Source organism: Calliphora vicina, chromosome 5, assembly GCF_958450345.1.
Source record: "Calliphora vicina chromosome 5, idCalVici1.1, whole genome shotgun sequence".
Lineage (NCBI taxonomy): Eukaryota > Metazoa > Arthropoda > Insecta > Diptera > Calliphoridae > Calliphora > Calliphora vicina.
This window is the reverse complement of record NC_088784.1, coordinates 92,335,915-92,355,157: the sequence shown is the minus strand read 5'-3', so window position 1 is coordinate 92,355,157 and position 19,243 is coordinate 92,335,915. Positions and strand designations below refer to the sequence as shown.

General features: G+C 29.5%; 1 long non-coding RNA gene across 1 annotated transcript in view; it reads right to left on the bottom strand.

Annotated features, from left to right (window-relative positions):
- The window catches only part of LOC135962345 (uncharacterized), a 120,018-nt gene that overhangs the window by 60,821 nt on the left and 39,954 nt on the right, over positions 1 to 19,243 (bottom strand). The window contains exon 2 of the long non-coding RNA XR_010576646.1: positions 12,441 to 12,465. This is a non-coding gene — a long non-coding RNA (uncharacterized LOC135962345). The remainder of the gene's footprint in view (positions 1 to 12,440; positions 12,466 to 19,243) is intronic.

Here is a 19,243-nt window from a genome sequence, read left to right as displayed (position 1 = left end):
TACATAGAATTAAAAAATTTTACCATTTTTGTACTTCGGTAACCATGATGCATCAGATCTATATAGTGGTTAGTGAAGCCTTTTTTTGCTGCTGACCTGTGTAATTTATACATCAATATATCTGGAATTCTCCCGGCTCGGTTGCTATTAAAAATCGAGACAATCGGCCCACAAATGGATGAGATATAGGGAAAAAACAGGACAACCACGATTTTTGACCTATTGACAATATAGATATAGATAATGGCATCCATCACATGAGAACTGCCAAATCGCTCCGTCTGATTTTTTTATTCGATTCGAAATTTTAAGGATATGGTTTGTAAAGAAAAAAATTTAAAAATTCCAGGTAAAACTCGGACATTTTTTTTTGAGTCTAGTCAACTGTAATAAAAAGCTCCCTAAAGTATGCAGTACAAATTTTGATATTTTATTTGTAAGTGGGTTGGAGAAACTTGAAGAATTGGCATCACGTGAGAACGGCCAAATCGCTCCGGCTGATTTTTTTTTATTCGATTCGAAATTTTCAGGAGATGGTTTGCAAAGAAAAAAAATTTTAAAATTCCGGGTAAAACTCCGATTTTTTTTCAAGTCCAGTCAACTGTAATAAAAATCTCCCTAAAGTATGCAGTACAAATTTAGATATTTTATTTGCAAATGAGAACAGGCAGGTGTATGTGGGTTGAAGAAACTTGAAGAACTAACATTAGTAATTGCTGACGACCGAAGCCGGGGCGGGGCGTTCAACTAGTAATAAATATTTCAAAGCGATTTACAATGGCGAAGTAAGTCGGACCTACAATAACTAAGACCTGGACCTCGGGATCATCGAAAATGCTAAAAGTGCGAAATAGTGGAAATAGTTTTGAAGTGATTTATATGCACTATAAAAAATTGTATTCGAGAGTAGGCTAGGATCAATTTAAATCTGAATACATGAATATGTGTAGCCGTAGTTTATACTAGTATGAAAAATATTTTGTGTCGTTACCATGATTTGAATTTCAGAGAACCCATATAAATATTTATTACCCATTTTTCCTTCCATAAGTTTAAAACAAATATATTTATTACTGATACCAAAATAAATCGCTGATGGGCGGTATTTAAAAACCTCTTTTTTTTAGCTAATATTATAGCCAGCATTTTCTCACTAATCTTTTGTTGAAAGTCATTTTGTGCCGTCATAAATCTCACCATACTTCCATCACAATTTAATTAAAATTTCATTCAATTTATGATGTCATAAACTTTGTTTCATACTTAAAAACGCTGTCATAAAAAGTGAGTAGCAATGGCAGCCATAAAATCAACAGCAGCAACAATGAACCCAATAATGCAACTGAAAATTAACCATGAACAACAATTACGACGAAAGAATAATGACATCGTGGATGATGAGTATTACGCTGATGCTACAAATGCAAAAACACTATGTAGAAACACATGCTTAAACTCGTATTTACTGATTTGAATTTTTATTTTTTTTTTTTTTTTAAATTTCAACTTTTAGTTGAGAGACTACAAATTCTAACCAGGCTTAAAACTAAAACTGTAAATATGTATGTACGTGTTTTTGCTTTTTCTATATTTCCACAGAAATAATTTGAAATAGTGAAACAAAAAAGAAATTATAATTTCATTAGAAAACTTTTGTTACTGCAAAAAGTTTGTTGTGGCAAACAAAAATAATAACGCCAACATTAACACGAAACTGAACATAGCAAGAGCAGGAGCTGCAGCAATGAGAAAATAATTTTATATTTTATTAACACAACATAGAGAAAGAAGTCTTTTTAGGGCTCAATTGAATAAATCTAAAAGGCAGCAGGCAGCCATCAGGCTGTCTAAAGTTATTTAAGTTTACGTGTTTGTGGCATGTGGTAATATTTAACCTATGTAATGAAAGAATACATATTGTAATGTTTGTTAACACAGCTGCTTAAATGAAAGTGTTTTATTAATGCCATAATTTAAACTAAAGTAGTTTTGTTATATTTAAACTTCTACGGTTTATGTAAGGGTGAATTTTATACGTAATTAAAACATGCTCCAATAATACTACCTTTTTAAATTTAAAAAAAATTATTACGTATATTTGAGAAGCAAATAAATGCAATAAATATTTTAATCTACGCTGGTAGTTACTGGGAAGTTGCATGGATTCTTGGAACTTTAATTAAGCAAAATTTGTATTGTTAATAAATATTTAATAACTAATAAAGCTCTGATTTCTTAGAATAACAAACGATTTCATTTATAAGCTTTTTAAAAACAAAATCTCCCTTCGAAACAAATGTTTTGCAACACAATACATTTTGTGGTACTTTAATCTGGGTATATGTATATAATGAACTTTGACCTTTTTGCAGCAATATACAAAAAAAATAATCATTTCATACAAAATACCATTTATTTTTTTTCCATTTGAAAACACAATCAAATATCATATTTAAATACCCAGTGAACACAATGTTAAAGGTTAGAAAAAATGTGTTTGTCTCATTTCATATCAAATGTTATCTGTTTTGAATAAATTTTAAGAACGATTTATCAATTTATACTCAAATATACACACAGCCTCAAAAGTGAGCAAACACCACAAATTATTTGAAAAGCCTAAAATCTATCCGTCGATTCAAATTTAAAAGTTTCCGTTTGATGGAGATTGGGCTGAATAATAGATTCAGTTCTGGAAAAATAGATTTAGGTCGGACTATAATGATTTTTATGATCTTAAAAAAATCAAAAAATTCACTGGTATTTACACACTTTTGAGGCTGTATGTCTATGAGTAAATTGTTGATTTCAAATGTTTCAAAATAAAACATGCATGTTTGCTGGGCAAATGCAAATACTCGTACACTATTTTGTGTATATGGTTAGGAAAATGAAAAGTTTTCTTAACCAAAAAGAAAGTGGGTAAAAGGAGTAAACTAAATATTATAATAGTTGTTTATACATTTTTCTTGAGATTCTGTGGATATTTCCCCCATCTTCTTTTAAGCTATACATATGCAAAAGAACATTTAAAATGTTTGCAAACTTGTATGACTGTAATTGTATATTTGAGGTTAATAGCAGTTTTGGGTACTTTTTTTAAGAAACAGTATATTTTGGATTAAACATGATTTTTGTTTTGTTTCCTGTCTTCGGCACAATTGTAGCTATAGACGAGGAGAAAAAAGTGTAAAAGAAATTGACCCGAAGCTGAAAGAATCGTGTACAGCCAGACGAATAAAAGGAATTGTGAAAACAATGCTCAATTACTTTCATAAAATCACCACTTTAATGGGATCTTACACCCATTGTCCATCAAATCAGATGAACAAGGAGAGCTATTCCATCAGGTCACCATGCTAATGGAAAAACGATACAGAGGAAAAAGCTGGATGCATTCCTTGTTTGTTGATGGAGTCATAATCCGAATATGAAGATGCAGGCACCGAAATCTCAGAGAACGATAGATTTAAAGAACACAACGAAAGAAATATAACATTGCATGTGCTATCCAGCTCAGATGATGTATCAACTATCATGGATATTAATTAATTCATGTTTTGTTGACTCTTGAAACACTGGAAAATGTGAAAAAAAATTTTTTCCAGTATTATATTGTTCGGAAGAATTATGAATTATATTGTAAGAAATTTACTTTACTGAATTTCCCACAGTTTGGCAGCTATGGGCCAAATATGGTGAAAATATATATAAAAAATAAAATTTGTTCACCTTTTTAGCAATTTTGAGGCACTAGATGCAGTTTTACTTCTAGTCTATAACTACAATTGTGTCGAAGACAGGAAAACAAAATTCCAATTGGTTTCTGAGATATAACCGTGAGAAATCTTGCATGTTCTTCGGAAAAATCAAGTTTTATTCAAAATATATATGAGGCCATCAAATGCGAAATTTTGCTGTGCCGAATCTTATATGCCATTCACCAATATTTTTAAATATTTTTAGGTAAACAAAATTTAGATTTTATTGGAATTTTTCTTTTTAAAATTTCTTTTTAATTTTTAAAAAAAAAGTGATGACAAAAAATAATTTTGTTGAAAAAAAATTCGTGTTAAAAAATTTGTTTCCCGATTTTGACCCATTGTAGGTCGAACTTACTATATACAATGGACTTTGAAATATCTATCATTAGATATTCATAATGTCTATATTAATGGCTTAGTAATCCAGATATAGATACAAAAATGGGCCAAAAATCGAGGTTGTCCCGGTTTTTTCCTTATATCTCAGCCATTTGTGGGCCGATTTTCTCGATTTTAACCCTCCGATACTCGCAACTGATCTAGTTGACACATTGTAGCTATTTTTTGATAAAAATATATTTATACTGCAATTTTATTTTTATTATTCTTTTAAATATCTACTTTGAATTTAATATTGTTTTTATGTTTTCGAAATAAAAAGTGAAGAGATTATTTTCAAAAGCGCCTTTCTAGTCTCGATTGAAAATGATTGCGACTAACGGAGGGTTAAATATCAACCGAGCTGGGAGAATTCCCGATATATTGATGTATCAATAATTTTTGTAAGTTATTTGGGGCTACGGAAAGTTGATTTCAACCTAAATATGGACATGCCTATATCGATTTCCCTATCTATAACGATCCAGAATACTTTGTGGGGTCGCAAATGAAAAATTTGGAAATAACAAACGGAACGACAAACTTATGTATATATACCCTGGTGAAGGGTATAACTAGGAAAAGCCAAATGGGGTTTTATTAGTTTCAATAAGAACTTGGAGATATTCCACATGATAAGATTTGCATTCGATGACTTCAAAAATTTATATAGTAGGTGCTGCGCCCAGTATCAATACTCCGCCAATTGTTTCCTCATCTTATATATAAAAAGAAGTGTACATTTTGAAGTCACCACTAACTGCGAACACTGGTCGACCGATTTCAACCAAAATTTTAGGGTACGTTGTGGATGGTTTGTAGATGGTTTATGTGAAGTTTGCACGAAATCGGCACAGTGGTTCCGGAGATATGGCTGGACCGATTTTTATCAAATTCTCAGTGAATCTTCAGATTTTTTATTTTCGGTCTCACATTATTACACTATACCGCTAATGATTTCAAGGTCAGTAATTGTGGCCAAACTTTTGCAAATAACAAAAATCCAAAAAAAAAATTGTCAAAAAATTATTCTCATTTTTTCATTCGAGAAACAATGCTAATTTTAATTTCGTTGCTTAACATCATTCTAAAAATTTTAATTCACAGTGGTGTACTCTGAAGCGAATGATTTGGTGTAGTATGTCTTGTACATACCAAATTTTCATATCGTTCGATAAAACCGCTGTCCGCTGTTAACATTGTACTAGAAAAGTGCTTTTATATTATCAACCGATGATAAACAAAATTTCCGAAAGTACAACTAATATAGTAAACAACGTCGACAAATCAGATTTCGTTCCCGCCGAACTTCTGCCAAATGCAAATGAATATTCAATCCGTTGTCGACAAGGTATTCACAAGTCTTACAACCAACACCAAAAATTCGGATTGGCTGTGGGAACGTGCAATTTTGGTACCAAAAAATTATGATGTCAACAAGCTCAATGAGCGAATTAATTGAAACTGTCTGGCGAAACAATGAAATACAAATCGATTGACACAATAATGAACGAAGAACAAGCCTCAATTATTCTACCGAAACATTGAAGGTTGGACCGCAACATAAACGCGCCAAAATTATGCAACGGAGCACGATTGACCATCAAAAAATGTTCACCAAATTTAACTGAGGCAACAATCATCGGTGTCAGATTAAAATTCGAAGACGTAATGATTTCACGCATACCAAAGATTTCCAACGACAAAACATAAGGCCAATCGTTGACTATTGATGGCTTACATTTGGAAAATTCATGTTTTGTATGTGGTTTGCTCCCGAGTAAATAAAAAAAAGAAACGTATATCGCCTGTCCTTAAGATGAATTCATAAATAAAATATCCCATTTGCCTTAAATACATCCGTTTAATTTTTTTAAGGGCATATCATGCCACTGTACTTATATATATCTGCTACAACTTTGTCAAATGACCACCTCAGTGTTTCGGGTGCGATGTCAGGTCGGGGGAGTCCGTGCTTTTTTTTGTCCGACACTGTATATTCAAATCGAGATGCAATATAAAACAGAATTATTGTAAGGGCCAGCAACGCGGACCGAGTTCAGCTAGTATATTTATAAAAACGGCAGAAATGCTTGTAAACAATTTGGGACTTTTTTTTGGACAATTATAGTTTCTTAGATGTTGTAATTTTTTATTTACTTCGTATGGGAGGGGCCACACCCACTTTGGATACTACTCTCATTTTTGCCACAAAAATATCTATACAAACGCTGGAATTGCTAATGAGTACTCTAGCTATTTATTATTTTCTAGATTTTTAAAATTAGGGTTGTGCCACGCCCACTTGAAATTACAAAACAGGAAGTAGCAATAGCTACTTACAGTCATAAAGGAACACAGTGTAAAAATTGCAAGCAAGTCCGATCAGCCGTCTATAGAATTCAAACAAATAAACATACAAAGACACTTTCACTTTTATATATAAAGAAGATTTGAGCGCCCACAGAATTTTTGTTGTTTTTGTATCAAAATAACATCTTATGTTTTTTTTATCAAAATCATATTAATACAAAAGAATGAAGAGCATAAAGAGCTATATTTTAATTTTGTTTTAATGACGCGTTATTGTAATGTTATCAGTACTTCTCGATCGTTCTAATCAATTCAATTTAAATTTTAGTGGCTTTAACTGAAAGAAATATACTTATTTATAAGCATATGCAATACTAACAAAATTATAAATTTTATTTTGATTTTCAAAATATGTCACGCTCGCTATCGTAAGAGTATCTTTTTCAAAACAAATGTGCAAAAGTGAAGGAAAGCAATAATGCAGTAAGTGGGAAAAATATAAATAAATTCACTTAAGTATAAAGAATAATGCCAGTGACTGGATAATCACAAATTTCATTAGCTTAAAGCCTATGTCCTGTTATATGATTCGTTCATACTTAATTTTGCAATCTGATTAGTATTTTAGAAGAGCCAGATTTTTTACCACCTATTTTCGATTGTCCTAATGTAGCGTTCTTGTAAGTAAATCATTGTTTGTTATCAGTTCTTCAAGACCGTTCTAATAAAGGGTCTCAATGTTTTAATACAAAACAACCCTAAACATTTCATTTTTGATTTACAAAGTATGTCGCGTTCGCTATGGCAAGTCCATTTTATTTCAAACAAGTGTGCCAAAATACGAAGGTCTTAATTAATAATATAAAGCACTTTATGAAAGGTACGACAAATCAATAAATAAAATACCTAGATTTTATTAAAATTATTTAAATCCTTATCACAAACATGAACAGAAAATATGTGCTATAAATATTAAATCTTTATACTTCCCATAATTAATACTAGCTTATGTAAATATTAATGTACTTTCAATTCTAAGAATTAAAGATAATTGTATTTGCTGCTGTTTCTATGCCCACTTTACAAAATCCACTTAGTTATACAACAATCAGAGTAACCAGCATATTTAAGGAAACACCACGCAATCTTCTACATACAACTGTAGTATGTATTAAGAATAAAGGTACCCCATCGTGGGAGTAGAATAGCAAAAGTAAAATATTTGTCTATACAATTGCTAAAGTGTGTGTTTTTTTCGTTGAGTTTAATTTGCAAAAAATAATCAACTAACTGACTACATGTTGAGAGTGCATTAGGGTAGTACCATCTAAGTTTGTATGACACAATTGTTTTAAAATCAATGAATCTATGTCGTCAAGAAATTTGTAAATTTTAATATTTATCGCTTGAAAGCTGAATACTGGTTATATATAACAATAGTTAGTTTGATCAGAAGATTAAAAACAAAAAATTGTTTATCAAAACTCAAAACCTTAAAAAAATTACTTCATATAAGTAAAGAAACATTTTCTTTATATGAAGTATTTTTTCATTTATCGAAATATTTTTGTAATCCATACTAAATGAGACACTCTACTGTATACGTGAAGTTCAGTTATTTTTCCAAGGATACACTTCAATACGTAACTGAAAGTGTGGGTCTGTTTAGTGGAATAAATAACAGTGTGGGTAAAACATCCAACAATAACAAAAACTACATTATGAAAAACTCGTTTTCGTAGTCGTGTTGAAGGAGAACTAAACTAAACTAAAACTCAAACTTTAAACGAATGAAGGTCACAAACAAATGAACATATACACTCTACACTAGGGTGGCCCTAATTTCGCATTTTATGGATTTTTGATGCTTCTAATGTTCAGAATTGTTTTCCGTCATATAAAATCCAAATGCTTTAAATATTAGCATAATAATCGGATAAAGTTTAGAGCATAGAGAATTATACATAGAGACGAGACACTCCGACTTGTCAAACAAAAATACAACAAATCATATGTCTGATACAACAACAAAATACATTGACTAGAATGTATTTTGTTGTTGCCAGAGATAGGTTTTTGACAACAGACTTAGGTTTTTGACAATTACGTCTCGTCTCTATGTTACCCTATGGTTTAGAAGTGCACCTTTTATTTAAAATGTCATGTTCTGGGTCAAAGTATCAATATTTTCCAAAAAATTTCAAAAATTAAATATTGAAAAAAATGTACACCTAAAACTAGTTTTTGATCTTTATTTACTCATAGATCATTAAATATAAAAGTAAGGCTGTTTGTTGAAAGACTGATAGAACTTGAAATTGTAAAAAATAACACAAACTTGCAAATTTTAATCAAAAGTAAGGCTGTTTGTTGAAAGGCTGATAGAACTTGAAATTGTAAATAATAACACAAACTTGCAAATTTTAATCAAACATATTAAAACACATATTTGCGCAGATGTTTGTAACGCTTAAAGTATACCGATCGACTTAGAATCACTTTCTGAGTCGATTCGCAATTTTGAAGATATTTCGATCAAATTCGGTACATTTTATTTTTTCGGCCCAAGGACCAAGCCTATTGAAACTGGCTGAAATCGGTCCATTATTTCACCTAGCCCCCATACAAATGTCCTTCCGAAATTGTATTTTATCGGTCATAAATGTTAAATTTATGTATGTATCTCCACAGATTCCGCTCCAAATAAGTTTTATATATACAAAATTGATGTCACCAAATTTTGTTACGATCGGTCCATAATTAGTCATAGCTTCCATATAGACCCGCTTCCGAAAATTACTTTAACGTGCATAAATCGCTTAAACATTTTGGTATACACTAGGGTTGCCAATTGTCCCGATTTACGCGGGATTGCCCCGATTTTACTCATGAAATCCCGCGTCCCGTGCTGGATTCCTAATACCCGCTTTTTTTGATTTTCCTCATCTAAAAGAACAGTAGATTTTGAATTAAATATTTATTAAATTGAAAAAAAAAAATCATTTATTTATAAAAAATTCAACAAAAAAAGTAAGTGGAACTGAAAACAGTTCGTATACATAACCAGGTATTTATCAATCTATGTTAAATTCTAGAACAGCATTTCTGTATTTCTGTTTTTAATTTTTTCAATTTTTGGAAGTAAAGCAAAACTTCCCATACACAAAGGTTTTTTGCATTGAAATGTCGAAAAAAAAAAATATGAAAGAAGTTTTGCTTTACTTCTTTAATTTGAAAAAAGTTCCGCTGAAGCACACCGATTGCTCAGCAAAGGTGAATATGTTCCATCGGTTTCAACGTTGCGAAGTGGAGATTTTGACACGGAAGAAATGGATGCATTACTCCATGAAAATTATTGTCAAACTCAACAAGAGCTTCCAAAATCATTGGGACCTACTCAATCAGCAATTTCAAAACATTTGCAGGCAGCATTATTCATCCAAGAGCAGGGAAATTGGGTACCATACGAATTGAAGCTAAGAGACCTTGTAAGACGATATTTTATGTCTGAATTGCTGCTTAAACGCTATAAAAAAAAATATTTTTGCACCGAATAATTACTTGCGATGAAAAATGGATCCATTGAGTTAACCCGAAGTGTAAGGGATCGTATGTGACGTCCGGCCAATCATCCGAATCGACACCAAAGCCAAATATTCATGGCGATAAGGTAATGCTCTATATTTGGTGGGACCAAAAGGATTCTATCTATTATGAACTGCTGACATCTGACCAGACCACCACAGAGAACCTGTACCGAACACAACTGATTCGTTTGAAGCGAACATTGGTCGAAAAACTTCCAGAATATGCGGCCGGACATGAAGCTGTGATACTCTATTATAACAACACTCGGGCACATGTTGCAGTACCTGTCAAAAACTACTTAAAATAAAGTGGTTGGGAAGCTTTGCCTCACCCGCTTTATAGTCCAGACCTTGCCCCGTCAGACTATCATTTGTTTCGATTGATGCAGGACGCTCTCTCTGTAATACGCTTCACTTTAAAACAGAGTATCCGATATTGGCTTGATTCGTTCTTGCCTCAAAAGATGGGTAGTTCTTTTGCCTCGGAATCCATATGTTGCCAGAAAGATGGGTAAATGTTATAGCTAACAATGGCCAATTCTTTGAATAAATTTATATTGTACAAATGTTTCAAAATAAAAGCTAAAAATTTTAAAAAATCCCGCATTTTTTAGCCATACACCCAATATTTTTCAATATATTTTTTTTATTTTTTGTATGGAAAATTTCCGAATCTAGTTAAAGTAGCAAACAAAAAAACAAAAGATGTTGCGCTTTTTTTATACAGGACGAACTTTTATTTAACTCTATTATAAGATTTGTACATTTATTGCATAAATTTACAATTTGGGGAAAAATCCGTATTAAGATAGTTGAGGTATAATTTATTATATTTTTTCCCGGGTAAGTTTTGAAAATCCCGCCATATTTTACCTATTTTTAAAATTGTCCCGCTTTTTGCAAATATAAAACTGGCAACCCTAGTATACACACAAAATTCAACATAGTTAACATAAATATAGACATAAATCACACGTCCTAATTTCATGGTGATCGGTCCATAATTGGTTATTGCGCCCATATAAGGCCCACTTCCGAAAATCACTCAAAAATATAAATTATTGAAATTTAAAAAGAAAAAAGTGTTTGCTCTTTTACTTAGTGTAGGTTATTATATGTTCGGGCTTAGAATAACTCCGGTTTACATTATTTTCAAATGAATATATTAATCTAACCAGAGCACCCTGATGGCAAAGTTTTGCTAAAAACCGTAAATAATGGCTTAAAAAAATTTAATTGTTTAACAAAATGCTAATAGATGTTAATAAACTAGAGTTTGGTTTATTAGCTTAGTGAAGTGACCGCTCTTTTCAGCTCAGCTCACTGAAATGAACTAGGTCGCTCTTTTAGCTCATTAGCTCAGTATATTGTATAACGACCATTTCATTTTGAGAATTGCTTGTAGTGAATTAAATCAATTATTTCTGTTGTTAGTTGTAAAAACGCGCAGTCTTTTGACAATTAGAGATTTATGCGTGAAATAATTGATTAAAATTTTAAAAAATCAAATTGTATTTTATTTAAACTAATATTTTAAATAAAATATTAACGCGGCAGCATATGATCATATACATACATAACAAACCTACATTCGAATGATCGTTTTATTTTTGTAGGACACAATACTCACTCACTTTTCAATGTCAGTGAGCGAAAGAATGTTATAGAATTGACGAGTAAAGTGAAACATGTGAAACATTGAAGATGACAAATGAATGTGCTTGTGCAGATCTTTCATGAGTACTGAAAGAAACACTTGGCGTTCAGATAACAGAGAAAAATTTTAGACCTTGGAGGCATTGAAAATCCTAATTAAGGTGCACCCTAGTTTCAGTTGTTCTGGGCTGAATATTATTTGGTAATTTTATTATATGTTGTTTGCTTTTCTTTGCCTTTGCAGAGCAACCATCATGGTGCACTTTGTCCTAGAGAACTAAAGATAAAAATATTTTCCTTTTAATTTGTTATTTTTTTTGTTGTATTTTTTTTGGAAAGTATCAAGGTTTTCTATATCTCTATGTAAGTGTGTGTATTTGTAAACTAGTAAAGTGTGTAAATATTTGTGTATGTATTAGAATATTTTTATCTTTTTTTGTTGCTGTTTCATATTATATTTTGCCATGACTGTTAACCTTTTTTGCTTTTACTTGTTATACGTTTCTTTTAGTTTCCGCTTCCTTTGTGGAATGTAGAAATTTCTGTGTAAAGTTTGTTAGATTTTCATTTGTAAATCTGAATATCTATTTTATTTTGTTAAGTTCCACTGATAGTGCTGTGGCAAATATTATTTTATACTTTCCTTTAGCATAAACTGTTAATTTTGTTGGTGTAGCTGGACAAAATTACATAATTTTTTGTTAAAGAGTTTTTTTTGATTTAATAAAGTTTTTAAACTTACCCATTTTAATATAAATCCAAAATTTCTGTAATTATAAAGGAGAAAATTATTGTTAAAAAATTGGGAATAAAAAAAGGAAGTAGAAATTGGCTCAAAGGTTCTCTATGGTCTCGGAAATTTTAATTTCCTAATTTAATCATTAAATTAAACGTTCAAACAAAAAATATTTGCGGTATTAGGAGTGATGTTATCAATAAAAAAAGTCTTACTTTCCACAAACTCTGTCCTTATATGTTTATATTATTTGATTAATATTTTCAAATAAACCAAAAGTTCTGTTCAGCATGAAGTATGTTTAATTAAAACAAAACCACAAATTGCCAAAAATATTTGCAAATTTTATAATAATAATTAATGCTGTAATATTAGCAGTGGCAATACTTAGAAATAGTTTTAGTTATTTCCAAGAAATCTATACACATGTACGCAAAAGTATTTAACTTTTTTTGACATTAATAATAACAATAATAAAACTTTTACTCCGAGAAAACAACATAAAGTATTACAGCAATTATAAAATAGCATCTACAAAGGACTAAATATAAAAACAAAGAAATATTTATGTGTAACTATTTTCCATCTTTCTATTCCATATGCTCCTTTTAATGAATGCATAAATTTTCATTTATTTTCAAAAAACTAACAACTAACAAAGTAACTGCGAGTGAATGACTGAATGAATGAAAATAATGAACGAACAAAATTAAACAATTATTTTTCATCTACTTCATTATAATGATGACGATAATGATCATTGTGGCGAAACCACAAATGTAATTAAAAACAATAGTCAACAATTTATTTAAACATTAACTAAAACACTTTGCAAATGTCCCAGCAAAAATTTAGAGAAATATTTAGAAACATTTTCATTAAGTCTATATAACATTGTAATACGTTTTGTAAAGTTCCCAATCTTAAAGGATATTAGACTGCTGTTTAAGTATTGCTTACATGTATCGCTTTGACTGCACAATTTCTTTCGAAGGAGGTTCTTCAGCTTTAAGAATATTACTTTTTTCACAATAAATAGTTTCTTCTGAGAAATACTATTTTGAATAATTTTCGCATTATATTGTTTATAGGGTTATAAAACAAAAAATCATGTGAAAGAAACAATACTAATGCATGACTACTATTCACACATGCTTACATTTATACCTACAAATTTGTATTTGGGTGGTTCAAAAAGATAAAAAACAAGTAAGAGAGCTATATTCGGCAGTGCCGAATCTTATATGCGCTTCACCAAATTATACTTTAAAATAAAAATTTTAAATATTTTGAGGTAAACAAAATTTAAAAAAAAATATTTTTTTCAAAATTTTTAATTTTTTTTTTTTAATTTATTAGTCAAAAAAATGTATGACAAAAACATTTTTTTGGTTAAAAAAAATTGGGGTTAAAAAATATTTTTCCCGATTTTGACCCAACTATAGCCTTAAATACATCGTTTCAATGGACTTTGAAATATCTATCATTAGATATTCATATTGTCTATATTAATGACTTAGTAATCCTGATATATATCAAAAATAGGCCAACACTCTAGTTTTGTCCGACTTTTTCCTTATACCTCAGCTTTTTGTGGGTCGTTTTTCTCGATTTTAAATAGCAACAGAGCCGGGAAAATTCTCGATATATTGATGCTTCTATCAATCATGTTTGTGAGTTATTTGGTTGCTACGGAAAGTTGATTTCAACATACAGACGGATAGACGGACAGATAGACATGACAATATCGACTTCGCTATCTATAACGATCCAGAATATATATACTCTGTGGGGTCGCTAATGAAAAATGTAGAAATTACAAACGGAATGCCAAACTTATATATAAAATTGAAGGGTTTAGCAAGTAAGTAAATGCAATATTCTGTGCCAAATCTAATATACCCTTCACCAGAGTATACTTTTTATTTAACGATTTTAAATAGCAATCTAAGTTGAACTATAGCGGATTTAGGAAATTTGATTTCAACATACATATCGACAGCTATATCGACTAAGCTGTCTATAGCGATCCACTATTTATACCTGTTTAGTGAAAAGCTTTTGTAACTAAAAAGATGAACTAGTTCTGCATATCTTCTTAAAAAATGCGAAATGTTCAACAAGTAAAAAACTTATTTTCACGGTACATAACGCGACATTCACACGCATATCAAGTGAAATAAAATCCAGAATTCTTAACAAGAACTGTGTTTAGTGCAAAAGGTAAATTTTATTATTGCCAATATATTAGCAATAAAGACTTAGAAATGCAGAATTGTTCAAATTTTAAGCCTTTATTTTGAATTTATCCCATCTTTCTACCAACACACATGATGTTTTCTTTTCTGTCATACTTAAATGATGATTTCACCCTCAATTTTATCAAGGGGTTATAAATGCACCACTTTTTATGTAAGCAAAAAGTATAGTTTTATAATATTTCGAAGCTACATAAAAGAAAATTGCATAAATGGTAATGATTTTTGTTCTATTATATATAGTAGGGTATTCATTCGACTAATGATCGTTCAATTAATCGAATAATTTCTTACGAATAATTATTCGAACAATTTAAAAATGGCCATTTTCGAATAACGAAATAACGAATAACGGAATAAAGTATTTGTTATTTAGCTGGCGAAATATTAGAAGAATCGCAATTAATAATAAAAATATTAACTTAGATTAAAGTGGAGTTGAATGTAATGGATAATGTGATTTTGAAACGGTCGTCGAAAGTGATATTGAGGATGACATTTATAATGATTAAATTGAAATAGATAAAGGCCACGATCTTAAAATATATGTATATAAGTGATTTTATTAACCGCGTACGTTATTGTTGCAAAATATTTAATAAATCGAATGATAAACACAAATATTGCAAACTAACGTTTTGTTGCAAGAAAAGCATGGAATTCGTCTTATACATGATTTTGAACATCGTTGTACATCTTTCTCTAACATGGTAATAAACTTTTTGCGTATTTGTAAATGCGTCAAACATGCACTGCCTGACTTCAAATTAGCCACGTTCACTGACAATGATATCATACTTTGGACAGATTTGTGTAATTCCCCAAGACAACTTTATTAAGCATAGATTCGGCAACGTTGACAGAGCTTGAGGTTATAATACAATTTGTTATAAATAATTTAAAAAAATTGAATAATTCAATTACTAAAGAATTAAACGACATAAAAAAGTTCTTAATGCATTTATATTGTATTTGAATTCAGGATCATGTCCAACTAGCTAAATTTTTTTAAAGCAAAGCTCCAAAACGGAAACTAAAGGTTTTAGCTAGTCAATTGTTTTGTAGATTGTTCGGGAGTTAATCTGGTCAGAATATTTATGTTGAACATTTAATGATGGACTTTGTTTTCGAATGATTTTTAACATTATCAATACTTGAATTGTTAACTTTAACGTTATGCTTTGTTTATCTTTAACAATAAAATATTAAAAACCGACATCAAAGCTTCATTCTTTACTTTTTTAAAAAAAATTAAATTATTGGAATAATTCGATTAATTTTCTGGAAATAAATCTGGCACTTTTAAACGGCTAGTCCGATCGAAATAAAATTTGACGTAGGCGTAGACAAAGAGTTTAAATTATTAAAATGGGCTCTACAAATGCTTCTATGGGGGTTCGACATTTGCCATACCTTGGTCCGATTTTTTAAAAATATATGGCGTCCTTTTGAACTGAATGCAGCCGAATTTTGTTGTTATATAGACAACTAAATTACCAATAATTATGAAATATTTTGTATATTATAATATACAAAATATTTCAGAGTAATATCAATTTCTAATAAAAAAATAAACGATTTTCAATTTAAAAATTCCTAAAATAGTAGAATTTTGCTGTTTATTGGGCGAAAAGGTGACTTAATTTTTTTTTATTAAAAACAAAACATTCTTTAAGAACATATAACAATTTTATGTAAGGTATTTTTACTGAGAAAATTTTGGTATACAAAATATGTTCTATTTTACGCGCTTCGGAAATTGGCCAATTTTTTTTATCAATATTTCAATATTTGACCTTTGACCTTTCGACAAGGTTTTTTACACATTATTATTTAGAAAGACAAATTTAAAAAAACTTTGAAAATTTCATTGAGTTTTGTTTCTAAATAAAGATTTTATTACATATTACATATTTATTAAGTTTCTAAAACTAAAATTTGTATCAAAATTTTAATAGAATTGCAAGTATTAGGACCAATTTGATCCACATTTATTCCGAACTAATTTCTTTTGTTTAGATAAGTTAAAAATTTCAATTCAATATCTCAATTAGATTCAAAAATACGCCACTTTTAAAACTTTTTCAAATTCCACAATAGTTATTTTAGTTTTTTTCTAAAAAATCAATTTTTTTGCATAGTGAATTTTATATGGACAAAAATGAGATATTAGTTGTTAAAATCGGTTTATATTTGCAAAAGTTATTAATTTTTTTTCGAAAAAATTTGCCTTATATTACTTTTTTATAGTGTTAATGAAAAGTTGAATAACTTTTACAATTTTCATCCGATTTGAAACATTAATACCATTTTTTGCTAAGAACTAAATTGTCTTTCTAGATTGGTATAAATTTGAATAAACTTTCATATCAAAGTAAGCAATGAAACACGACTAAAATCAAAAAAAATTATCGTTAAAAGTTTATTCGGAAATACAAAATTCCCAATTTTTATTGATAAATTCACTGAAATTTATAAGCTAGTTTTACTGGTTTTAATTTTGATAAAGAAAATGCGTAATCAGTTTTCTTTGCAAAATCGGTAAAAAATTTAATGTCGCATAAAAACTGACTGAGTTACAGTTCGATAAGTTGACGAATACTGAAAACGTTTTTTTTAGAATAAGTCTGAAATTGAGCGGGTTTCTGAAATGTTTAGACACAATTTCTAATGTACTCATGAAAACCTATAACTCACGCCTGGTCGTTTTCCAAGTTTTATTTCATGTAGCACCGTGTAATTATTCTCTTATAAATGTATTAATTTATGTATACAGTAGTTGATGCAATGAAATATCTTAATTTTTTTCTTTAATTTTTGTTTCCAGTCTAATAGCAAAAACTACAAAAACCATTTACTCACAGCAAAATAATTGCAAACAACAGTTGAATAAAAGAAATCCAGAAATAAATTATATGAAATAAACATATAAAGTGATGACACTTTACTGTATAAAAATAAAATATAAATAACAATTGAAGGGAATGAAAAAGTAGTTGGAGAAAAGCAAAAAAAAAAAAAAAAAAGAAATGCCGGCAGCTAATTTGGAACACGTGAATATGGTTATAACAACCAAATGAAACTCAACGAATGTAAACTTATAATTTAACCTTCATAGGGTCTTGGGGTCAAATTAGACCCATTTTGAAAGTAAAATTTAATTTGTTCTAAAAGTGAGTGGTTCATTTTTTTTACGAATTTTATTAATTTTATTTAATTTCAAGTGTCAACATCAGGTTTTTATAAAAAAAATTGGGCAAAAAAATATCTATAAAATTGTTAGCACTTGATTCATATTTGACCCGGAAAAAAATCTCGTAAGAAAAACATCAACTACTCAATTTTATGTATATCAAACAAAAATCTAAATGAGAAAATGTGCCAATTCATTTAATTGTAAATAAATTCGAAAATAGTCAATTGAGGTTTCTGACCGATATCTCATTTTGTTCCTATTACATGTGGCTTTGCGATAAAGTAATAAGTCTGAACAATTTCCGCCGTATTCGATTTTTTATGATTTTTTTAAAATAAAAAAAGTTTCATATTTTCAGTAAAAAATATATTTTTTGCTTAAATTTGTTACTATAACTCCGAAACTACTGAGGCGATTGAAATGCAATATATATATAAAAATTTGAACATAGCATGGGGAAAACGTTTTCAAAATTCAATTAATCGAAAGAAGAAACTTACTACTAAATTTTATGTATATAAAAGAAAAAACTAAAATTTTGTGAAAATGAGCCAATTCACTTAATTGTGAATAAATTCGAAAATAGCCAATTGATATTTATGACCCATATCTCATTTTGTTCCCATTACATCTGGCTTGTCGATAAAGTAACAAATTTGAACACTATCTGCTGTTTTCGATTTTTCATGATTTTTTTAAAACCAAAAAATTTGTTTTTTTCACGTAAAAATATTTTTTTTTGCTTGAATTTGTTATTATAACTCCGAAACTACTGAGCCGATTGAAACGCAATATATACATTTGCGAAAATGTTTACATAGCATAGGGAAAATGTTTTGAAAATTCAATCAATCGAAAGAAGAACATTAACTACTCAATTTTATGTATATCAAACAAAAACCTAAAATGTTGTGAAAATGAGCCAATGCATATAATTGTGAATAAATTCGAAAATAATCCATCGATATTTATGATCGGTACCTCATTTTGTTTCCATTACAACTGGCTTTGTGACAAAGTATTAATCTGAAGAATTTCTGCCGCTTTCGATTTTTCATGATTTTTGTTATAACCATAAAAATTGCTATTTTCACCTAAAAAATATATTTTTTTCTTCAATTTGTTATCACAACTCCGAAACTACTGAGCCGATTGAAACGCAATATATATGAAAAAATTAAACATAGCATGGGGAAAATTCTTCCAAAATTCAATTAATCGAATGAAGAACATTAACTACTTAACTTTATGCATATCAAACAAAAACCTAAAATTTTGTGAAAATGAGCCAATTCACATAATTGTAAATAAATTCGAAAAGAATCCACCTATATTTATGATGGATATTGCATTTT